Source organism: Struthio camelus, chromosome 4 (genome assembly GCF_040807025.1).
Source record: "Struthio camelus isolate bStrCam1 chromosome 4, bStrCam1.hap1, whole genome shotgun sequence".
NCBI classification, from domain to species: Eukaryota; Metazoa; Chordata; class Aves; order Struthioniformes; family Struthionidae; genus Struthio; species Struthio camelus.
The window spans coordinates 34,706,284-34,731,655 of NC_090945.1; the positions used below are offsets into that span (position 1 = coordinate 34,706,284).

At 41.3% G+C, this 25,372-nt stretch overlaps 1 protein-coding gene across 28 annotated transcripts in view; it reads left to right on the forward strand.

Annotated features, from left to right (window-relative positions):
* Positions 1 to 25,372, forward strand: part of SMAD1 (SMAD family member 1) — a 115,069-nt gene that overhangs the window by 48,798 nt on the left and 40,899 nt on the right. For 6 of the 28 annotated variants that reach the window (XM_068942180.1, XM_068942174.1, XM_068942179.1 and 3 more), the window contains 3 exons: positions 12,195 to 12,280; positions 15,454 to 15,562; positions 16,216 to 16,253. The exons of 3 other annotated variants lie outside the window; for them this stretch is intronic. The gene's annotated coding sequence lies outside the window, so the exon portion shown is untranslated. Of the gene's footprint in view, positions 1 to 1,538; positions 1,632 to 12,194; positions 12,281 to 15,453; positions 15,563 to 16,215; positions 16,254 to 17,357; positions 17,922 to 25,372 lie in introns of those variants that run through there. 19 more of the 28 variants (XM_068942176.1, XM_068942169.1, XM_068942173.1 and 16 more) reach the window with 8 other exon arrangements.

A 25,372-nucleotide genomic window follows, 5' to 3' on the forward strand; every position in this document is an offset into this window, starting at 1 on the left:
GACCTTTTAACTTATCAGACAGTATCCAAGGCAGTAGCTCCATGGCAGTCTAAGCATATCTTACTTATGCTGCAGTCCTGTCTTTCTCTTTTGCACTAGCACGTGCATTTGTCAGAGCTGTTTCATTATGCTAATCTAGCAGAAAACAAATTCAATTTAAAAAGTAGATGATTTTCTTCCATGTAAGGAGTATATTTATCACCTTTCACATCTGTCACCACTTCTTTCATTTACTTTGGTTCTACAATTCCCTTCTCTATTCTTCTTACTGTATGAAAACGTTATTTACCTACTTATAGTTACCAGTCATATTGGTGACTATGCTGGATGGAATTTCATCACCTTCCCTAATGACTGTAAACTGGGCTTGACTTTTTTGTTTGTTTTATGTCTGCACATGCATGCAATTTTTTAAAATTTGCTAATCTATTTATAGTTTAGTGCCTTTATATCTTTTAGTACATTAAAATTACATCGGTTTGCATCTGCCCATTTGGAACATCACCTTTTTAACCTAAAATATAGTTTGATGTTATAAAGGTATAAAAGAATATAAATTTTTTATGAACTGAAAGTGCAACTGTTGTTCAAAATGCGAGCAAAAGATATTGAATTGTAGTTTGGTTGAGTTTTTTATGCCACCTCAGAATATAGCTTAAGAACAACTCCCACGGTATTTTTCAAGCATGGGGCAACAACAGAAAAATATCTCACTGGCACCTGAAGATTTAGAACAGAATTATTCAAGACAATGTTATACTTTAGGTATTTTAGTACTTTGTGTCATACGTGTTGCTGAAATAAAGGCATGTTACACTCATGCATTTTCATCACCTTATCATTTAGGCCGGACCATAACATAGCTTGAAATGATGTAGGCAGGGGAAATATAACATATTTTTCATTTCACTAACTTGCATGCTACATGGTGAAGAATGTTGGCACTCCTGTTGAATAACTTTGCCTTGCCCATTTCTATTAAGGCTTCCCAGTTTAGTCTTAATGGCAGTCACCAGTGATGTTGAAAATGATGAAGAATCACTGAATTGCTATATGAGCTACATCTGTGAAAATCTCTCTGTCCTCTTACAATTTGTTCCGACTCTGTTGCGTTTGCTCACACATGGTGTTGTGCAATTAAATTAAAATAAGGCAATTAAAATAAGAGTATATTCATTTTGCTCATCCTAGAAGCATGAAGTTTCATAGATGTATGCCAAACTTATTGTCTCATATACTGTAGATTTGTTTACCCATGTTTGGAAGTTTCAGAGAGGTCATCAGAGGGAAGTAGAACTATTTTTTCATTACATAATGGAACAGGCACAGTATTGGACCAATATAATGTCTGTCACAAGGCGGAAAATTATACCTGTGTCCTAATGTAATATGTTTGTTAGTTTAAAGACCTAAGTCCTTCAGGGAGTGCCACAATTCAGGGAGTGCCACAAATCCATATAATGTCCACTTCTGGGAGTGCCACAAATCCATATAATGTCCCCATGTGCTAGATTTTTGTATTTCTATCTCTGATTTAGTTGACAGATGTGAAAAAAGTATATGAAGCCAGATAACTCCCTCATAACTGCTGCAGCTGCAGATGTTGAAGAGAGCAAGTTATTCTGGCTAAGGTCAGTATAAATTTATGCTCAAAACTTTCCTTCCAGACATGCCATTTTTTGATGGTATAATATATCTTACTGTTATTCTGGGCTAATCCCTCCCACACTGATTAAACTGCTTCCCCATCTGCAGCCTCTTCTAGCATAAAAATGTAAAGCATTCAGATCTCAGTATTTGCTTTCTCTGGGAGAGGGGAATAGATCTTAATTTGCAGAAAAAAGCAACGGTAGGTTAAAAATGTCTTAAGACAACAACAAAATGTCAAGGCTTTACAATATCTTTCATATATGAGAGTTTGCAAAGACATTTTATTCTCTACCACCATCTTGTTCTTTCTGCTCAGAAAGGCAACATAGTCTTTGGTGCAGGGGGGAGGGGGGGCAGAAAAAAATCTAGTTTGCTTTTGTCACTAGCCAAATTATGAGTTTTCACTTCTTTTTTTTCCTCTCTTTGACCTTTTTGAAACTCTTACCAAATTCCCACTTTGCTATGAACCCAACTTTGTCAGAACCACAAGTTCAACTTGGTGTAATATACACAGATAGTGCAAAATGTAGTGCTGTTTTATAGTCAAATTGGAATTACCTAGTGGTCATTCACTGTGGGGTTACATGTGGTTACCTAATGCTGTGGTTACCTAATGCTAATGCTGTAAGATTTGAGGTGGGTTTGCTAACTGAGCAGTTTGAAAAGCTATTTTTGAACTACAGACTGACCTCATTTAGCCTGGACAACTGCCTTTCCCATAAAGGAGAATCTTAGTTTTAATTTTTGTAAGTATATTTTAAAAAATTTTAGGTTAGCAAAGGTCATTCAGAAGACTTAAAGCCTCTTCTAGTATTCCTCTGAGTGTAATAGGAATCTTTCCACTTTTTCAAATAACAATGGATATTAAAAAAGAACAAGTAGCTGGCCTTTGATGGGTAGGCTTCAAACGCAACATGGTACATTGCAGGCATGTGCCTTTTTGCTCTGAAAAGGAGTGTTTGTTCAGGACTAAGCCCTTATTTATAGCTTTTAATGTGATACTGCAGGCTTAAAAAAAGAAGTGTAGTTCTAAAATTGGGATATCAAAAAATTCTAAAGGACCTGATCTCTGTAAAAGTCACTGGAACAGCTCCCACTGATTCCCATGGAACTAGAATCAGGTCTTAAGGAGCACCAACTTTAGTTGGCTTAACTTTTAAATATTCCCTTGATACTAAGCTTTCATATGGGAAATAATATGTATTTTATATGGTTTCATATTTGAGCAGATAAAAAATGAAAGTTACTTAAGGAGAAATAGCTTGAGTGACAAGTATGTTCTCACTTTCCCAGTCCTCCAGAGCATGGACACGGCCAAAGCGTGTCACAGTTCCCTATGAGCTAACGTGCATGTGTTTCTCTCCCTGTAGTGAAAGACAAAGTGGGATGAATGATGAATGCCTGATGAATGCCCACCTCTCACTCTGATGTGAGGCTGAAATGTAGTTGGGATGCACATGCCGGAATTTGGGAGTATTCTGGGAACTCTAGTTTGGGTATAGTTATTATGATCTTTAGGTAGAGTAAACTAACAAGTTAATTGCGTGTTTTTAGTATGGTTGTAGCCTTTTGCGTTCTTTGGATTTTGTTGTTTAAACTCATGTTTTTGGTAAAAAAAACTTTTAAGGTACTCCTTAGGTTCTCCTGCTTTTTTACTAATGTGTCTCCGCTCTGTATGCCAGTGATTGCATTCTCTAGTTAGAGGTGTTACTTTCTCAGTGTACACAGCCCCTTAAAGTCACTCTTGTTTATTGCCTACAACACACACATCAAACTCATCTCTAGTAATTCACAGATGATCTCTCGGAAAAGCTGCCAAAATTCCAGGAAGGCTTCAGGATGGCGTCCCCCTTGCTTGTTGTATACAGTGTTTAATAGTGAATCCGTTTCATAAATACTTGCCACATTTTTTCAGTTGTGCATCATCCACCTGCTTTGGAAAGAAATCTAAAGTGGAGCGTGCTGTTTCCTTCATGAGAAGAGTGTACTAGCCCCTTCGCTATCTCATAAGGCCGATGAAGAGTCAGGAGCAGTCATTCCAGTTACCATGTTTTGTAGGTGCCAAATCTTAAGCTTCAGCTCCCTAGCACTAAACTGCAGCATGCTGTGGATCTCGTGCCAGAATTAGGGTTGCCTGTTCATAGTATAGACATGTCTTCTATGTTTGAAATTATGTCTAAGTGAGACCTGGAGATAAGACAGATATTGGCAAAGTGAGAGAGGAGAAGGGAATTTATACATTTATTAGTCATGTTATTGAGGAAAGAAGATTTTATCATGTCTGTCTTGCTGAAGGTGAGGCTCAGGCTTCACAAGATCTGCTGGTAATAGCGCATAACTACCTACGTGGTAACACTAGAAGGCTAACATCACTTGTCTCACAATAAAGAGGAAGAAAGCTCTGTCATCAAGGCATCGGCTGGACGTAGGACCACTAGATGAGAATTAAATTATCTTTTGTTCTAACCTTTCGTAAAACTTGACTAGGCAGAAACACAACATTGATCTAAATGGGGATGGGAGGAAAATAGTGTAATGCAAACTCTGCTGGCCCAGCCCAATGAGAGGGCTGAAGTCCTCTTAGGTACCCTCTGCCTGCTAAATGTGTACCTAATAATGAAAGTATTTATTGTGAATGAAATAAAGATCAGTGGTGGAAAGAGAGCTACAGCATTCCTTCTTATGGCAAACCCTGTAATGGAAAATACGAATTACTAAATAGTAGGTTTTATTGTTTTTCTGGTAAAAGGAGCGTGGTCCCTTTAAAAGCCTTGGACTCCTTTTCTAAATGTTGTTGCTGAGCTGTGCCCCACCCCTGCATAAGCAACACCTGCATACCTGCAGGGTACTTTCTTCTGGGTAGCTTGTATACCTTGGTAATATATGTTTGTGGAGTGGTCTAGATCAGTAAAGTTTAGTCATCCATTTTGTTAGTATAAGGACACTGACCTCTCATTTGTCAGATCTCCAGTGATGTAATAGCTGACTGTGCGTCTAATATTCTTTTTGCTGCATTTGTTTTCTTGGTAGCCACTGAGCTGATGAGTTTTAAAAAGAAAAAAAAAAGACAAACACCCCCACCTAGAAGCACACACACAAATGGAATATCCTAGCAAGAGGAATGCCAAACAATTCAGGACTGTTCAGCACTATGAAAGCTGCATGCAACAGTCTTCTTAGTAAACTGATAGTGTTTCAGAGTGGTTTCTCAGTGTTAATTGACTGCTTATGACACGTGCTAAGCTGAATTGGGGGTATATTTATTCGCTCTGGATGTATAGAAATGTGTAACGCTTCCAAGAATCCTCAAAGTACAGGATCCTATGGGGATCTAAGAAGTCTGGTGGATTTTAAGGAGGAGTGAGGCATTTGGGAGTGATTCAGTATTTGAGGCTTCTGGAAGTCTTTCTTCACCAAGCTTTGTATGTTAGTATCCCTCTCAGGACAGATAGTTAACTTACAGAATAATGTTCTATATTTCTTGACGCGCGTGTTATTGAAATACCAAAAGAAGGGACCAGACCCCTACTCTCAGGAGCAGTTAGTTGGTTTACTAACAGGCTTGAGGCTATTTTCAGCCCTCTCTGCTTGCAGTGTGGAAGGAGTATCACCAGAGCATTACTGCTGCACTCTGATGGTTTTCTACTTCTCAAGGCTCCACCAGAGTAGAGCTGGCATCCTCTGACAGACATTTTGGGTCCTTTGGTACACTCAAAATAAAGGCAGTGTAGGTTAAGGTCACTTTTTTCCTTGTTCATTGAATTGGAGGAGTAGAGAACTCAAGGCCAGTGAATGTTGGGTTTTTTACAGATTTAAAAGAAAAGTATTATTGAGTATATAAGGTGCTCCCTTCTTAGGATGAAGAATCACAGAATCGTTTAGGTTGGAAGGGACCTCTGGAGATCATCTAGTCCAACCTCCCTGCTCAAGCAGGGTCCTCTAGAGCATATTGCCCAGGATCACATCCAGACGGGTTTTGAATATCTCCAGCAAAGGAGACTCCACTACCTCTCTGGGCAACCTGTTCCAATGCTCTGTCACCCTCACAGTGAAGAAGTTTTTTCTCAGGTTCAGATGGAACTTCCTGTGGTTCAGTTTCTGCCCATTGCCTCTTGTCCTGTTGCTGGGCACCACAGAGAAGAGGCTGGCCTCATCCTCTTGACACTCCCCCTTCAGATACTTGTACACGTTGATGAGATCGCCTCTCAATCGTCTCTTCTCCAGGCTCAACAGGCCCAGCTCTTGCAGTCTTTCTTCCTAGGAGAGGTGCTCCAGCCCTCTAATCATCTTGGTAGCCCTCCGCTGGACTCTCTCCAGGAGTGCCATGTCTCTCTTGTACTGGGGAGCCCAGAACTGGACACAGTACTCCAGGTGAGGCCTCACCAGGGCTGAGTAGAGGGGCAGGATCACCTCAAGAAAATAACGAGGTCTCCATTGTGTAGGAAGGAGAGGGAATGAAACGTTAGAAGCAGGACTGGGGAGGTAGATATTCAGAGAAGAAAAATAATCACGAAGGGCAACAGGCACAATGTAGTTTGCAGAAGCAGGTGGGGGAGGAACAACCCTGTGGACCTAACTGCGTGAGAACAGGAGGAGGCAGAGAAGGCTGGCTGAGAAAAAATGAAGGCATATGCATGCCCACCAGGAGCTGCACAAGTATCGGCCAGGGAGGTGAATGTGAGGAGCTGCTCTTATCATGCCTGACAAGATCAGAGAGCAAGTGCAGTATGTCAGTGCATGTTTGTATAGTGTGTATCACAATGCAATTCCAGTCCTGATTACAATTAAAAGATAGCGGAGACACAATTAAAAAGCATCATGTACAGGCCCCAGTAGAGAAGATGAGACAAGACTTGGCAAACCACTGGCTGACCTAGTCTGTCACTCCTTATTTTGTTTCCATTTATTCATCATAGAGCTAATTAGTGGCATATTATGGTACTGAGGTCATTAAGGCCTAGACTTCTTTACATCTTCTCCAGCTAATTTTAAAACCAACTAGAATGTTTTGTTGCATTTCCCTTTTGTAGACAATGCCACTATATTCAAAACTCTTTTGCCCTTTATTTTGGCATTTGCAAATTGTTCCTGCCGTTAGTAGGGCTTCCTTTTAGAATAGTGCAATGGCTGGAGATTTCCCCATGTAGATTACGCTGTTGTTTTTGGTTTTTGTACTGTAGTCCCTGCTTGTAGTAGGAAGGAAAAGTACACAGATTCTGCCTCACACAGATCACTTCAGAAGAACCTCACTCCGTGTGTGCAGACTGAAAACTGAGCTATGCACTAGAGAAAACTCCAAGGATGACAGACAGCACTGGAAAATCAAATCAGCTTTAAAGAGAAACACGCAGTATTCAGCTGGCTCTGCACAGATAACAAGCATTTACAATGACTAGATCATGAGAACCGCACCATGCAGAGATAATTGTCTGTTATAAATGGCACTGTAGTACCTAGGAGACCAGTGATCTGTCTTTAACATGATTATACACCACAAATCAACAATAAGGCAGGCATTGCTTCTCTGGTTCACTTTTGTCAAAGATGAAGGAGCATAAAGCAAAGTAAAACAAAAATCAAAACAAAGCAAGCACATAAAATCTGAATGTTTTTCAGCCTAAAAAATCTAGAAATTGTTTTTTGTTCAGACTGACAGGGTAATATACATCCAAACAGCATGGACAAGCAAAGAGTGCAAGGTTTGTAAATTCATTTTCAGCCTTAGCGATCACTCTACAGGAGGTGTTACACTGTGATTGAGATAGGAAAGCTGTGTCCTGACCACTTGCAATTGTCAGAATTCTCATGAGCATTTTCCTCTTGAGCTACTGTGGTCAGTTTGGTGTCCTTGCTCAATTTCCTCTTGTTAATTACACTCTTTTAACTCTAACTACTTAATTCCCCAAGAAGCATAGCTGTCACTATCTTTAATTATTTTAGAATAAAACTTTGCATGTTTTTTGGAACATCACAGTTATGCAAACAATTTTACATGCATATGATGTTTTATGGGCAAAGAAAAGATACAGTATTTGAACTGAGGAGCTTGAAGTCAATGTAAGAATGAAACACGTTAGAAGTGACAACTGATGCTAGTCAACTATCTGGGGAAATGAGTTGAGGGGAGGGTAGGTAAGTGGGTATGTGAATAGATAGGTGGTGTGAATGTAAAGGAAAAGGAATGTATCTGTAAAGAAATAGATTGTATAATTTGTTTTATTTTGCATTTGTTTTGCTCGAAAGCATTTATGATGTTTATCACCCTAAAGCAATTTAATTTTCTCACTTTTGGTGTCCTAGTGTTGAAAAGCTTTAAAGAAGGATTTTGAAAAGAGAGAGCAGGAAAGTTCTATCAGGATTATAGGAGCCAAACAAACTTCTTTTCTGCATTTACATTGTCTCTGAATGCCTTGTCTGCAAACAAAAAGAAGCATGATTTATTTAATCACTCACAAGGCATAACTGTAATTTTATTTCTCATCTGAAAAGTGAGAAATATGGTCCCAGCAGTCCAGCGGCCCTCAGATATGACAGTCCAGAGACCTACCTGGCGTACCTCAGACATCTGGGAATCTGGCCTAGATTTGCAACAATGCCTCAGCAGTTCTGTCAGCTGAATCTTAAAGCATCGTTTCTTACAGTATCTGTGTTTTCCCTAGAGTGTATCTCATTTGAACACTGACCAAGCTTGACCTATTTTGTTCAAGATTTGATGAGATCACAGTGCAAGATTGCCTTACTGCAAGCCATAAATTGTTATACTCCTCCATCTCATTGCTCTCTGATAAGTGCTTTGCTTAATGAGAGTGCTATGCTCTATCAGTGCCATCTTCTAGGTGTTGAAGTCCTTAGGCACACAAGCAACTCTGAACTATAGGGCTCACGTACGATGAGGCTGGACATTGCAGAAGCTGAGCCAACTGCACGTTGGCTGTAAGGCCACTTTCAGACTGCAAGTTTTCAGGTAGAGTAAGGCAGTACTGCTCTCTTGCTATTTGCAGTTATCTGGGGGCTTTCTGTGGTGATCTCCATGCAGAAAATTTGATGCTTATCTGTAAAGGTGATCCTTTTAGAAACCCAGGTAAAATGCTTTACACTGAAAGCTACTTTAATTGTCTGAAGAGGCACACATAAGTGCCTTCTTTTTACATTGTACTTTTTTGATTTTTTAAAGAGTTGTTGACTGAGACATTTGGAAAATTATTTTCCTAAGTGTTGATAAGTCATGGAGTCTTTTTCCTTCTTCTCTCTGACACCTCTACTACAGCAGAATCTCTGGATATGCATAGCATGTTTTAGTTCTTTAAATTATATTATTAGTAGACTGAGATCTTCACCTGTAATTAAGGTTGCCCTGTACCTCCCATATTGAGACCGTATTGATTGTACATGTTTAGAACTTCATCAAGTATCCTAGGTGTGTGCCTCAGGGCTGAATAAGTGTGGAAAAGGTCAGTGAAACAGTTCAGGTGTTTCTGAAAACAAGATAAAAAATAACAAATATTTTTGTCAGTGCTTAAAATATTACTTTTTTTTTTTTGAGAAAGAGAGAGAGAGAGGGAGGGAGGGAGGCTCTAGTGCTTCTGTCCATTCAGGAAGAAAAATGAAATTTGGCAGGGAAAGGAGAGATGAATTTTATGTCAAGAGATGAGCTACAAGCTGTAAGCCACCCTCAGTTCTTCCTGGAAGAGTAGTCCTACGGTGCCTATAGACTTGTCTGATTTTGCCTGGAGAATGTCTCTCCTATCTTCCCAACAACTGAATACTAACAGTCAGGTTACTTGGAGGATAAAGCTATTTGATTCAAATGGAGAAGCAATAGATGCAAGGAGCATGGAGTGGGAAAATGAGTTGGGAGGGATACTAGATTGGGGCTGAAGAAAATGAGATGGAAACTAGAACTGGGCTTTGAGCATGCCTGAGACCACAAGAGTGTTGAGTCGTGGGGAGATGGAAGTAACTGGCTGGTGAAAGAAAAGAAAAAACTCAGGGGAAAATTGAGACTACGAGGTAGTGAGTTTAGGACAAAAATTTAGAAAGTAAGCATTTGTGGGAATGGGAAGCTAGTAGGGAGGAAAAAAGAGATTACATGGGAAGCCAAAGAGCAAGATGGTGGTCAGCAGGTAGAATGAAGGAAAAGTGGGGAGAAAGCAAAATAGATTTGATAATAAAAACTCAGGCTCACAGGGATAACCAGGACTGGCTGGGCCCTACAATGATGAGAACCCTAAAGCCTGTTATTAAGTCAATAATTGAATCTTCAGAGTAGGGTTTGAATAGCGTGCAATAAATAAGGCCTTGGGACATGGAGTAAACAAGGGAGAAAACAGAATCACTCTCCGTTATCTGACCACTATTTGTTCTGTTCATTGAATGAGACAGGAATCTTGCGGAAGAAACATATGTGAGTGCTCAGTTAAAAACAGGTATCAAGATGCACCTGAATTGAATACTTACATAGCATGTAGCAGCATTTATTTTGCTCTTTCACAACTCTTAAGTGTTTGACTTTGCAATTTTTACTTATAATGAGGATTTACAGATGTGACTTGTGCAATAGTGTATCAAGTTTAGTCAGAGCTGTTTTTAAAGATGCTCAACTTGTAGGTCAAGAACGTGGCTATTTTTTTTTCAAGAAAGAAAATAGGGGAGCTTGAAATAGGTCTTAATGCTCTTGTCATATGGACAACCTTTTTCAACACTCTGTGTGACTGCCAGGATATTTGAAACCTACAGGATAATTTCATCCTGAAAGTGCAAACAGAAACTAATGCAATATATGTACATTTATTCTCAGGACTATCTGTTATTGAGAGCTCACTAACAGCCCATTGCATTAAATACTGATTTACCTACTGTTCAGTTCAGTTGCTTTAGTACCTTAAGCAAAGAGCAAAGGAAGACTCTGGAACTGGAAAGAGCAAGACGTAGTAATGGAGGCATACTCTGTGCCCTAGCATATAGGCTTCTTAATGCCAACTGAGCGCAATTCTGCCTTTTGAAGAGCTAACTATACATTTTTGGACAGAGATCCTTACAATTCTTTGGCCTCTGTCAGCTCACGAACAGCAGAACAACAGCAGTGTTTTCTGTTGTTTTTTTCTTCTTTTCATGACATAATGCAGCATCCAAAAGCTGCCTTTTTAATATGAAGTGATTCCATAAGCTCACTGAGTTCCTAAATCCTATCAGTCTTTCTGCTAGCCTTCCTTATTCACCAGTGAGCCCTATTCCTATGCTGAATGTAGGAACATTCATATGTTGCATATGTTCTGCACATATGCAGTTGTGCTCAAAGTGAAAGAACTTTCCCTTCCTTAAAAAAAGCCAGATAAGTTTCCGTACACCACAGTTTCACAACCACTTTAAACTGGCTGAAGACGACGACACTGTCAAAAAGGTAAATTTCATCCTTTCTCCCACCTCAGTCACTCGTTCCTGCCCCTGCACAGGATGAGCACAAGGACTTGGACAACCACACAGTGAAGCAGATCAGGGAACTGATCCAAGTTAATTTTAACTTGGCCCCCAAATCATTTGTTTTTCCCAGCCAGATCAGTTCCCTAGGCCTGTTCGTTCTGCAGCTGCACAAACAATTTTGCCAGCACAAAGGGAGTGGGTGACATGGGGATAAGGATGAGCAGCCATTGTGGAGGAGGGAGGGTGGGACTGTTTTACTGCTGACTTATGCAGCCAAAAGTGACACTGAATGCTGGCAATGTGAGTTAGACTTGCACCAGTGTAGAAAAATTGAAAAGAGGCTTCTAAATTACTTCAGATTTATTATAGATGCCATTTACATGGGGAATAAAAATGAGACATGACGCCTTACTCTTTTATGATGCTTTTAATCACTATATAAAATGGGCTCGTTATTTTATCACAAAATATCAACAGAATATGGAAGTAAAAGGGTACATTTGGATGGAATATGTGTGATTTTGTTGCTATTCTAACTGTGTAGGATACACCATTGTAGCCTCCCCTTCTGGTATAGAGAAAGAGATAGATCTCTGTATCCAGGCAGTTACCATGGTTTGCCCAGCCTTCATCCACCACCGCAACCCAGTCCAGCCTCAAGGCCTCTTTAACCCCTTGGCCCTAGTGCCACTACATGAGTGTCCCACTCCCTAGCCCTGCCTGGAAAGCTCTGACAAACAAGACAGCTGCTCCTCAGGGCTGGCCAGTAGTGCACTGCTCATACTCACCATCAGCCACTGAGTGCAACTCTGTGACCAAATAGTAAGAGCTCTGAATTGCCAAACCACCTGTGGTTTCTTTTCTCATAGAGCTATTAGCTTTACTTTTTATATCTGCCACCTGTCTGAATAAATTTTAATATATCATTCTCTGGTGGTTTTGCGACAAGATGTAACTGGGACAAGGACTTTAAGATCTTGAAAAATAGTAATTAAAAAGGGGGATAAGATGAATCTTAGCAGCATCTTCCAAGAAACCTGTAATAGAGTTAGGTTATTGCAGTTATGTAAATCTTTTTAAGGGAATTTTAATTTTAAAAGGACAAATAATTTTTGGTTACACAGAGTCCGTTATGTGATACTGAAGTCGTATCGGGAAGAGAGTGAAGCTCTCTTCAAAAGCTTCTACATGGACCCAGGCAAGATCCAAGGTGAGAATTTCATTCTCCAGAAAGTACAATATTGTTACCGTATAGCGGGCAACATACACTTAACGGCAGTATGTAATTCGCTGTCAGAATAGAGCGCAACCTAATATCCTCCCTTCTTTACCAGTAATACAACACTGCTGGAGCAAAGTCCTTACATCAGAGTTCATAGAGAAAACAAGCAATAAAGCAGATAAGGGAGTGCCCTGCTTAGTACCTGGTTTCTGCCCAAAGCTTTTCGATTCATAACTCTTGATAAGTATCTTGACAGCTTTAGCTGGGTACATTAATCTTAGGCAAGTAGTGAATCCCATCATCTCAAGGGTAGAAAAGATGAACAACTACTCAACCTGAGCAAAGGCCTTTTTGGCATCTGCAGGTGGATTTCCTCTAAAAAGCTTATTTAATGTAACAGAGGGAAATACATGCAATAATCCTACAATATTATCAGTTCCCACATCTATTCTATATAAATCCCAGTTAATCATGGTGGGCCAGTTCAGGAAGAGCTTCTAAGTCAAGGAGTGAAATGGGTTCTTTGTTCTTTTGCTTACAATACTGTATCAGGTGAGAAAGGCAGGTCCAAAAGGGACATTCAGCTCTACAGAGACAAACTGATGAAGGGCTTGTTTTAGTAAATGGCTAGACACGCCAGAGTAGGAGCATAGAGAGCCCTTATGTTACAACTCCTGGCTTTCACAGCTGAGTTCCTCTACGCTTACGTGTAATCTGCACAGTGTCAGCTCGAAGCTTCTCTTCGGCAAGGCAAAACTGAATCTTGGCGATCAAGAATGTGAAAACAATCAACATCTAGCACAAAACAGCGTCCTTTGGCTTCCAGTGGGGGCAGGCAAAAATCACTTTTGTGGGGATGGCATCAGAGCGGCTCCCCCAAGCACCAGCCTCCTTGGCCCGCTCAAGGGACCACCACCCCGCCGATTCCACGTCCCCAGTGAAGGGCTGCTGAGGGCCAACATGGGCCTGTGCGCCCAGCCGCGCCCTGTGCCGCGAGCTGCCGAGGCACGGCGTACCGCTGCTGGGCACCCGCGGAGGCAAAGGGGCAGGAGGAGCGCCGCCCCGCCGCCCGCCGCCCCGCCGCCCGCCGCCCCGCCGCCCGGGCTGCAGCGCGCCACTCTGCCTCCGCTACCGTTTTGCTGCCCCCTTCAGTCTGCCTCTGGAGGCCGCAGCTGGCCAGCCCGAGCCTAGCTCTGCTTCTGATGTTACACAGGACTGAAATAGTGAAGCTAGCTCAAAGCCAAATGCCTGTCGCAGCACGGGAAATCAGCTGGGAAGTCTGCGCTGCTGTGGCTAGGCAGTTCCCTGTCTCCAGACAGGTCTGGGAAGCCGTACGAAGCACAGTTATGATGACCTCTTAAAAATACTTGATACCTTCTCCCACATGCTCTCTTCTGCCTGAGGCATCTTTCCTCAAAAGATCTGTGTAGTTGCTGAACAGTTTGCATATCCTATCTTAATCAGACTGAGGTGGGAGCCTTGTTTGGTACCTCACCTATTCAAGAAGAAGACAAGCCAAGAAGGATAGGAGTTGATCAATACTGTTTTACCAGCCAGCCCAGGAGAGAAGGCAATTATGAAATCAGGTACCCTTAGAAAGCTCATCTTCTTCTTGAACCACCTTTCCTCTCAGGAAATACCATTTATCTTTTCCCACGCTAGGGCAATGCTGTAATAGCCTCCCTCCCCCCCCCAAAAAAAAGGCTTCAGTGATTTAAATGTAAATAACAGGTCGTGTATTTGATACAGTTTAATTATCCCTGAAGCTCCATGAGTTATTGATTGTCCTTTCTGGCAGAAATCTGGTGAACACAGAGGTGAAGCAAAGTTAGTGAGTTTGGTACTTAAGTGTTGTCTCCGGAAGGCACTCTCTATGCCTGGATCCTCCCAAATAAGCCAGATGAAACATATACTGCCTGGCTGAGGTTACCAAGAAATACTACATCAAAATCTGTATATAAACCCTGATTTTAGAGGAAGATTGAAAACTATTATTGGATTATTATTGTAGGTTTTATTTCCTAGGTATTTGATATATACTATAATAGTATGGAAATATGCAGTATAATGAATATCTCAGCACTGTGCCTTCTAATAAGCTGTCTCTGACAGATTTTAAAGGTGATTAGGCAGGTGCTTACTGAGATTGTTAAAAGTATCTAGGGGATTAAAGTTCCCTTTGAAATTCTTATTAGAAGTTTATCTGCCTAAGTGTCCCAATTCCATTAAAAGTCAGGCTTGCAGGCCTTATGACTGAAGCCATTTGATTTTACACCTAAGCTGATGAAATGTTAGGCTATTTCCAAATGGGATGGTTCTTCTCTTTCTTCATTGCCCCCAGCCCCATGTCCCATTTTCCTTGCACCAGATCTAACAGTCATGCAGTTGTGGAGTAGGATATGATAGGAAAAAGTATGTTCTCTGTCACATCCAGTGGTAGATCCAGTGGCAGCCTACACCATTGTAGGAATAGCATGAAGAGCATCAAGCTGTATGCCCTGGGTGTACGTGGCCCTGTGCTCTCCTCTTTTTGGTTTCTTTATGGCATTCAGAAAAGTTAGTCGGATTCTAGTGATGTTTAATTAGTTTGTAATAAAAATAGCTGATGGCGTTAGAGGTGGTGAATGTGCAGAATCCAAACAAGACACTGTCAATACTATTAGCACACCAAGTAATGGTTTTAGACAGTTTGCTACGAGTTGGACATCTTAAAGTGGGTAGCAGACTTGAAGTTTTGCCTTGGCTGTGTATCAAGATAGTCCAGCCAGAGAAGCCTCTTAGCATATTCTAACCATGGCACAGTTTTTCTGTATTGCCATTTTTCACTTGCCTTTTAGTCTTCTCAACTGATCTGGCTTGAGGCAATTCTAGCCAGCTCTGCTCAGAACAACCATTCTGGTTGTTAAGCATCAGGAAAAGGCCATACTAAGTAATTTTTGAGTCAGCAGGTCACACTTTTATAACCCTTTTTAGGTAAGGGAACATATTAATGTGATCCTCCCCAAGCCTCAGCGTAAGTAGAAAATAATTTAATTCTCTCATGCCAAAGTGAACCAACCAGTCGGCCCTAACAACAACAAAAGCAGTGAAAATGTGGTTCTAACAAGACACCTGACAAACTGCAGTGCTTCCCTAATTATCTTCTTGTCATATCTGTTTAGTGTGAATCATGTACTGAATAGATGCTCGAGCAATGAGGAGCAAACGGAGGGAACCCACTGCCCGTCGCAGTTCTGCGAAGCCAGCCTGCGCTGCAGACTTCGGATGCACGTAAGGCCCTTTCCGTGTATTTCTCTGTGGGAGACTGGATCACTGAGACACTCCAGGCTCTTGGGGCACAGACTGCTGCGGTACCTACCACACTTGGCTCTGTTTTAGGCACTACCACAGCACAAAAAATAACAACAATCTCATATTTCTTCTGTGCTTTGCTTGGAAAAATTATCATTACATTTAAAAAATTACATAAATTTAAAAAACATTTTAGTTTGTCTTGAGATAAACCTGTACCAGTCCTATCTTCAGGCCATTGCAACGGTGTATCAGTGCATGATTGCACGTAGAAACAAAAGTTACTTGCTAACTGTAATTGTCCACAGTACAAACATAAAATACAAGTTAAAGCTAATTGCTGAAGTTCAGTCATCTTGAGTCATTTCAAATGCAAAATTTAGGTGGTAAAATACAAACTCTATTCCAAGCTGATCCCTTTAGTAGCTCTTGGCTTCCCCCATCAATATTGTGGTGTCATTCTGTGTAGGAATTCCTCATTATGCTTCTGTTGTAGTATGCTTTGTACATCTACCTAACAAAGAAGTGGATAAATTTTAGTTTATGAAGTTAGAAGTGCAAATAACCTCACAGCCATAAAAATGTGATTTTTTTTTTTAACCACTGCCGCTGTGTGTCTGTGACCATTTCAGTACTGTTTCTTCAGGCTCTTACCCACCCGAGTGTATAGGTGAGTAATCAAGGACTACTGTTTATCTCTGTAAAATGACTGTAATTTGCAGAGCCTTAACTTCTCTGGGCCTCACTTCCCTGTATTTTAAAATGAGGTTAGTACAATACTTGAAGCTTCATATTTGCAGGAAATTTTACTGGCTTGAGTAGAGTGGTATAATTATGCCAGTACAGATGTATCATAATATTTTCTCATGCAGGCAAGTCCTTCATTTGTTACCTCATATCTGCTTGCTGGAAATGATGACTTGGTGAAAGCCAGGGTATGTGCTGAAGAATTGGGTTTTAATTCAATCACATTTGTGCTACACTGATCTAAGTACTGTAAAGGTGCCTTTTAAAACAGTATCTAGCAAAACTTGCCTTTCCTCAGGTGGACTCCAAACTTTCAACTAAATCTACTTTTGAGCAGACACTTGCAGATTCAAAGAGAGTTCAAATTTATTTCAGAGGGCCATAGATGGAGTAAGAATTCATTACTATATATCTGATTGCACAGGAAGCCTCACGCACTTTAATAGGTTTACTTGCATAAATCAGGAGTAACTGCAGTAGTAAGTATGGCCAGGGTGAGGTCCACATGTAAAGTATCTTGGCATATAAAGAGTGATCTGTTATTGGAAGGTATTATTATATTAATAATGACCTCAATATTGAAAGTAGACACCGGTCAGTGGGCAAGGGGGAGAATCACCTATAAGCAAGAGGCAGGATGAAATCCATTTCAATCAAAGTGTTACCAATTATTAATTTTAATTGCAGGTCTCATGCTACTTGGGGTTTTTCTTCAAGCTCCAGCTGCCGGAGTCGAGGGACTGCAGAAGCAGCCCGGCGGTGCTGTAGCGAGTAGAAAAGCACGTTTGCAAATCCTGCCAGCCCTTAGGGTTGCGGGGCAAACTTGGCGGACACGGAGCGGGTGCGTCGCGGCCGCCAAGAAACCAGGAGGAAAAACCACACTGCCCAAGCGCACCGCTGCGCTTGCGAGCCCCCGGCTTGGTCGCCGTGAGCGCCGGGCGCCGGCTGCCGTCAGCACCACGGCGAGAGCGGGCGGCCGGGCCGGAGCCCCCGGGACCGGAGCTCGCGGGACCGGGGCGGGGGCCGGGGCGGGGGCGCAGCGCTCGCGGCGGGTCCCGGCGGCCCGAGCCGGCGCGGCGCTGTGCGCGGCGGGGGCGGTAATTTGGAGAGGATCCCTTGGCGGGCCGGTGCGTGTGTGCGTGTGTGTGTGTGCGAGAGAGAGCGTGTGAGCGTGTGTGCGCGTCCGTGTGCGCCGCATTGGCAGCGGGGTAAGTGGAGGCTGGGCGGCTCCGACTGCCTGACGCCAGCGAGACCAGATCAATCCCGGCGCGGAGGCAGTGCGAGCGCGGGGCTGCCGGCGGCGCCCGGCGGCAGCGGCGGCCAAGCGGGGCGTCCCCGGCTCGCTCGGCCCCTCTCACCGCCCGGCAGCCGGCAACAACTCCGCGGCCCCCGCCGCCCTCCTCCTCCTCCTCCTCCTCCTCCTCCTCGTCGCCCTCCCCGCTCGCCCTCGCTGCGCCGGCAGGAGCGGCTCCGCGTTTGGGAGGGAGCGAGCGAGGCTTTGCTCGGCGGCGGCATGATGGCGCCCCTCTGGAAGCCCGCGGAGAGACCGGCGGCTCCTTGCCCTGCGGCCTGCCCGCCGTAAAGTTGCTGGGTAGGTTCCTTTGTGGGCGCCGCAGCAAGGGCAGGTGGCCCCGCCGGAGCCGCTCGCCCCCTCGCAGAGCCCCGGCTCGGCCCGGCCCGGCCCGGCCCCGCGGTGCGCCCGCCGGGGAGGCGGCGGAGCCTCGGCGAGACCGGGCAGAGCCCCTCTTTGTTTTTACGGGGGGGAAGGCTGTCCGCGGACACCTCGGCCAGCCCGTGCCCCCCACCCCCCGGGTCTTCGGTATGATTCCTTCTTTCTTTCTCTCTTTCCTTCCTTCCTTCTTTCTTTCTTTCCGCAGCCGCGCTCCCCTCCTTTTTTTAAAATGACAAATCTCTGCTTAGAGGTCAAGGAAAGTTCACTTTTTTTTCTCTCTCTCTCCTCGCTGTTAGGAGGTTTGGATGCATATGATTTTCCTCTTCTCAATGTGGTTTCTTCATGTATTGGGGCTCCGCGGCCAGATAATCTTATCCTGAACGTAGGTCTTTAAAGCTTACTAAAATTTGCTGCTGTGGAAATGGTCATGCATTCAAAAAGATCTGGCCCAAATCGTGACTTTTTTTATAACCTGAAGTCAGTGGGAGCTCCGATTGAGGAAGGACTGCTGTGCTTGCTCTTTTGTTAGTGGATCAATCTGAAGAAGCTATGTGGTCTGACCTTATAGTTTGCTTTTATAGTATATGAATAATTACAGCTTGTTCTGATGAATGAGCATTCTTTTGGTGTATTTTAGGAAAAAAATGATGCTCAGTGAATGTAAGAAAGCTAACATTTTTATCTGAGGAAGGAGAGGTCTTGTTAGATCAAGGTGAGGAAGAATAAAAGTAGATGTACAAGGTACAAGCAAATGGAAAATGTCATTGCCATGAAACGTCAGTGTTTAGTGGATGTCAGTGTTTAAAGACAGGGTGTCTTGAAATTAACATGTTTAGGAAAAAGCTGTGTTTCCAACACAAAACGCTATCTGATAGCTCCGATCTCTTTGCATGCAGAGGAGTAGTCAACAAGAACAAATTTAGAATGCTTGTTTGATTTTTTTTTCCAATAGTTGTGGGTGTTTTTAAATAGCACACACCGATGCTAACCTAGCCCCCAGAGAGGATAGATGTGTGTCTGTCTAGTCTTCATATGGCTAAGTGTCTGGACCTTGTTGTGTCAAACAATAGGAGCAAATCATGCGAAGGAACTAGAGGTGTTAACATTGACTTAATTTTTTTTTTATTTGTCTATAATTACTGCACTGAATTATGGGGATTAGTTTCTAGTTGCAACTGATTGATAATTAGTTTTCTTTTTCCATTGGATAAGAGAGCAGTGCTGTGAAGGTTATGAGAGGTTCTCATTTAATGTTTAGTGTAAGTTTTGAGTGTTTACTTCTGTACTGTGACTGAAAGATCACCAGTGTGAAAAAAATGAAAAACACCTAGCCCTTTTATTTGGCATTCCTGCCCTGGTCTTAGGGATCAAATCCTGCAGTTTGCCTCAGACTTTAAGTGGGAGCTTGAGAGAGAGTTCCTTTGAGTTAGGTGATCCAGAAGCCTTCCACAGCTATCAGAGAGGATCAGTTCAAGGCATGATCAGGTTACCCTAAGGGTAAGGATTTGTCCTTGCTTTAGTTTTGACCCCTTCAACCACTAGGTATGTAATCAAATACATTTTTTCCCTACTGTTCAACTTGCCTTTCTTGTTTACCCTTGAAGATGTGATGATCCAATGCACTTGAGAAAAGTGACTAAACAGATTGAGATCTTTCAGTTTGTGTATAAATATTAACTGTCAAATCAAATGTTTGAAAGCTGATCAATTTAGTGTTTGCTCTTCCTCTGTGATCTGAACGCAAAGTGAAGAGTTTAACATGTAGAAAAGCAATATGAAGGTTAATAAAGATATTTCTCGTGTTTCCAAGTACTGGGAAAGTTTTCAGATTAAATTGTGAGTTACTCTGATTGGTATAAAGAGTTAAATTTCAAAATTAAGGGATTGTGACTTTACTTTTTTAATTCAGGCATGAATGCACTGTGTATCACATAAGGCCAGTGGTCTGCTCTGTGAAGTCCAAGTTGTGTGTGTAAAATAAAAGCTCATTTGAGTAGTCTTACAAGCCTAATGGAGGCATCATCTCAGCTTTATAAATAATGTAAGTTGTGTATAATGTGGAGTCCCCAGGGACTGCAGAGAAAGCATCATTACCAGCCTTTTCAACCTGCTGGAGATCTTAAATTGATTTACAGCACTGAACTGGTGCAAAATGATACATCAGGATGACACGAGGTCAACCTGTAAAAGTCTATGATGTGAGCCCGTTAGTTCAGTCATCATAATTAAACCATATTATGAGGGCAGCAAAGCAAGTATCTGTGACATGTCTCATTGTGCTTCAGATATGGGTAGTTTAAGAATCAAATAGAGAGAGCACCATGCTTATTACTTAAGTTATGCAGAGTTGTTGGAAATACGCTTGTGGCCCTGTGAAGAATAAATGCTGAACTAGTTTAGGTTGACTGTTAAACTCTTCTTCCAGTCATTACAGACTGAAATAGATGAAGGCGTGTGCAGCTTTTGAGGTGGGGGGAAGTGGCTGAAAGTGAACATCTCTTAACTAAATGGTGTATATCTTTTTTCAAGGCTCAAAACCAGCTAGGCTTTACCTGCTGACTGTGCTATGAGATATCAAGGCAAACAGGCGAACAAGCTGATTGGGGTTTTTTTACTGGTATTTTTGTCCTACTAATGGCTGTAACTGTCTGTTGAAATGTTTCTATAGATCTGACTTCTTGTATAGGACAGAGCATCTTAGTTGTATCTTGAACTATATGATAAAATGTATTTTAGAACAGAGGCTGCATTTCTGAATATGGGTTGGCATAGGTCACGCTACTTTCCTTAGTGAAGGCAATTGTGGTTTAAGATTCGTGTTTCTGCTCTAAAGAGCTTAGAAAGTAGCATGCCACAGATAGTAAAATGTCCACTGTATTATATATTAAATATCTTGGGTCTTGCTATTTATGCTGATAAAATCACCATGAAGTGTTTCAGGAAAATCCTGCTAAAACTCCTTTTTCTTTTTCGTTCTAGTAGACGGGGTGTTACTTAATGATTTGAGAGTTTTGCCTGTATTAGTGGTTTAACCAACTCTTCATACCTGGTTTGGTGTAAACTCAGCATTTGAGTTTCTCTCAGCCAAGGGAGAAGCATCTTACTTTTACATAATAATTTTTAGTCTCAAGTGTAGCCAGAAAAAACCTAATTTCCAGAGATATGAGAGAGGCAAAGAAAATAAGTAGTCAGTGTGGTGAAAGGTTAGCCTTCAAGTTCAGCTACATCTCAACACAAAGTACTTTAGCTAAGGTGCTTTCTGAGTGGTGTAAAAGAATTAAGCTTGCTTTTGGATGCAGTGTGATATTAAGTGTGGACGTGGAGCTCTCTTTTACTGTGTTAAGATAGATGAATGAAATGGTGTTATTGAAAGGAGAGCCATAAAACCGATGACAATGAAAATCAGGTCTCACAGTCTACTTGATGGTTAATGAAGTGATTCTTCTAATGCTGTTTGTTTGTTTGTTTGTTTGTGGTTTAGGCTTTTATGACAGACTCTCCTCCTTGCCCTTTTGGACTAGGCAATGGTCTGTTTTGCCCACAAAAACTTAATTTGTTTCCCTCTAGTATCTGCAGACCAGCATTGTTCCAGAGGCCTTTCTTCTGTATGTAGCAGTCTCTCGAAAAATTGAAAGCATGCAAGTCTTAATAAAGATGATATACATTTTCTGCAAGTTTACCTTTGAAGCTTACTTAACAGAGAAGTCACATTTAAAACATAAACACCAATTTGGCAAGCATAGCTTGAAATGCTAGTGACTTAAAGGCTTATCTGCACAAGCATCTTGCGCTTGTCTAGCTATTTTATTCCAGCTAAAATCATGTAAGTTTAGAACAACACAGAGGAGTTTTATACTAGAATAGCTGTTTTCATTTGGGAGAGGAAATAAGTTATTTTAAATTGATACTTTTAAAAATTGATAGATCTGTATCCGGACAGACTGTTGTATAGCTATTTCCATTAGAATGTGGCCATTCTTAAAGGTTCAAAATAACAAGAGAAAATGTTAGATTAGGCCTTTTGTGAAGTGCCTTACAAGGGCGGAATTCAGGGGTGGTGAGAAGGACACTCTTAGCTGTTAATGGTTGCCACAAAGATCCCTATCCTCCTCGGAGAACAAATGTTAATTTGCATCAGAGAAGCTCCTTTGTTTTGTGTGTATTTGAGGGGGGTGCCTTTGTTTTTTTTTTTTTTTTTTTAACAGGATAGAGAAGCCAAACATTTCATAAAATAAACAGGCTAATTTAAAGGAACATAAAGCATTTTCGGGGAGGAACTCAGATCTTACAGAATCTCTTCCCACTTCAGTTTTTTGCCTCTACATGTTGGCTGTGAAAGTGGCCCATAGTTGAATAGGAGCAAAGATTGAGTGAGCATAGACTTTTAATTCAGTTCATGTAAAACTGAACTTTACTGAATTGTGTAGATGAGTCATTTTTGTTTTTATTTTGGGGAAGGGGGGGATATGTGATATCAGGTACTCTGGCATTGGGACTGCTACCATGGAAGTGTTGTGCAGTGATGTGACCACAGCGCTGTCCCCTGATAGCCGTGCTGTGCATGACATAGCTGCTAGGTTTAACTGTCATTAAATTATGAAGATTTCTGTGCAAGTTCAGCTTCCTTTGCTCAGTTGCACTCTTCTTGTGAACGCTGTCTGTTGGGAGACTGCATAAAAGCTGAGTTTAGATCAAGAGTTGAGGCTTTTCTCTTTAGACTTTCCAGGACAGGAGATTCGACCAGTACAGCTACTCTGGATACTTGCACGATTTAGTCATTCTAGCATAACTCTGACTGTAATTGTTCTGGACTAATGTCACTTTTATTTCAGTATAGAGTATCCACAAGGGAGACTGATACTGGAATAGATGCAGTGGTCACCCATACTTCTTATTTTGTTCTCCACCACCCTTTTCATATCATGCACAGGCAAAGTCTGGAGTACAAGAAGGAAGATAAATTATTTTTAAACATGCCTTTACGTAAGTCATTATATTTAGGCACTGTTCAAAGCAGTATCATCCAAAGACAACTATTATGTTGACTTGGCATGTAAGCAAATCATTAATATGGTTCACCAGTGATTTCTGAAGTATCATTTTATATTTCTTTGCTTATAAAGGGAATGCTCTTTCCAACATGGCAACAGATGAGACTGTCTGAATAAGTCAGTATAGACGGTCTAAATTATAGCACTTAATGGTCTTCAGAAGTATTTGACTTGCAAGTTTTTATCATTAAAATCATTTAAATGCCAATCCACATCAAAGTGATCTGTGGATTATCAGTCCAGCATTGGATAACTTGGAAATCAGATATCCATTTAAAAATTTTTATAATGTTAAAGTGATTATAGGACAGTCTTGAGTGTCTTCACTGTTTTCTCCCTTCTGTGCTCATTATGAGTGTAAGAATCATGTCTGCCTAACAGCTTCAACGGATGGACCTTATTTCAGCACTCAGAACTATTGTTAGAGAGGAAATGGCAAAGGTACCACTCTCATGTATATTTTGTGCAGGAGTAGCAAATGGATTTGAGGATTTAAGACTGTTACAGAGTTTGTCTGTTGCAGAAGTTTCAAAACTGTAATGTATGTGTTCAGAAACCTGTCTAGGTAGACCAAAGCACAAAAGCATGTATGCACACAGAGCTAACGCTTCACGTATATGCCAGTGTAGCAGGTCAGAAAGGTTTTTATGAATTCAAAGAAACCTTGATGTTCAGATTGCTTGGGCCGTGTAGTGACCATAGTTTATAATGCTTTTACTTGCCTGAGCTTTTCTTCCTCCTTTTGTTCAATACTGGGGAATTAGTGTTTCATTATTCTGTGTTTATATATAACGACGGTGAGGGTGTTTATCAGATACATCATTTCAGACTCCCAGTTTCAAGCATTTTTAAGGCATTGCCAATAATAACAGTATTCTATCTATGTAGTGAGATGAAAACAGAGCATGAGACTCTTAAAAATACCTTATTCTTACTGTGGTATATACATGGGATACACTTAACATGTATGCTGTATTTTCCTGTGCACAATATGGGCACAGTATGGATGTTTAAAATGCATTGGTGTTGAGGGTTAAAGTATCTGGATCAGATAAAGGTAGACTTACCCAGTGTAATGTTGAGAAGAGCCTGCAAATTTATCAAAGTGTGTGTATATTACCTATTTATATATAAATGCTTAGATGCTACTTATATATAGATAAAAAATTAACAGCATAAAAGTACTTTAGTCTGAGTTAAAGACAAAGTCTATCTAGAGAACCATATCATAACAAACTGTGGCTTCTACATAAACGTGTTCTTAACAGTGGAAGGAGGAGGAAAAATCTGCTGTTTGGTCAAATACATGTTAATGAGTTGTATATTTGACTTTATTCTACCAATATATTTCACATTTTTATCTCTTAGGTTTCATTTGAATATTGAAGTGAAATGAATAAATGCAGTGTGCTTGCTTTTTTGCATTCGTTTTATTACTAAGTACTTTTGTTCAGCTGACATATTAAGGGACAAAATATGTGGCTTATAATAGTATTTCTTGAGATACAGTAGAAAGAGGGCTCTGAAACTTGTCTCCAAGACACAGTGGAAAGCGTGTGTGTGAGTGTGAGAGAGGAGGAGGGTGAAGGTCCTGCTGGAGCTGACATCTCCTGCTGTTTCAGCTGGTCACCTCCTTAAGATTGGGAACATGGTTTAAGTCTCTCTCTCTGTAAATTACAAAGCTAAAGAATAGTAATTTTTTTAACTTGTTCTATTTCGTTTCTTTCTAGCTTTCCCAAGGCATTGCAGAACAAAGTCATAATGGATCCGTAGGACCAAAATGTTGGCTGAACACCTTTGTTCACTGTTGTCTAGTTCTCTTTTTTCAAGGTTTTCTGAGCTGCTTGGTACAAAACAAGAAAGCTATTCTTAAGTTAGGTCATTAGCACCTACTTAGGAGCGTAGCTTCTCTTCACCAGGTCGGAAGTTATTAAAACTTGCTCATCAATAATACACAATTCCGTTTCATGAAGGGTCTTTTTCCTAACATCTACATGCTCCACTGTTTCTGAAGCTTAACGTATTTTTACCACTGTCCTAGTTTGCTGACTGAAGTCTGCTTTGGGGAAGGCAGGTTTGGTTTGGCTTGGTTTGAACTTAATGAGGACTGTCTCACAGGCTAGTACAACTGCGGGTTGTCAGATGACTTTTTTGCTATGGACCTTACTCCATATATATTAAAATAAGTTGTTCCACCTTGCCTCTGCAGATAGGCTGGGAGACAAACAACTCAGGAACATGACAAGGGTTAGTCACAGTTGCTTAAGGTACCTGGTGCTATAGTGATGAATATAGAATGGAAACAGCTGTAGATCAGAA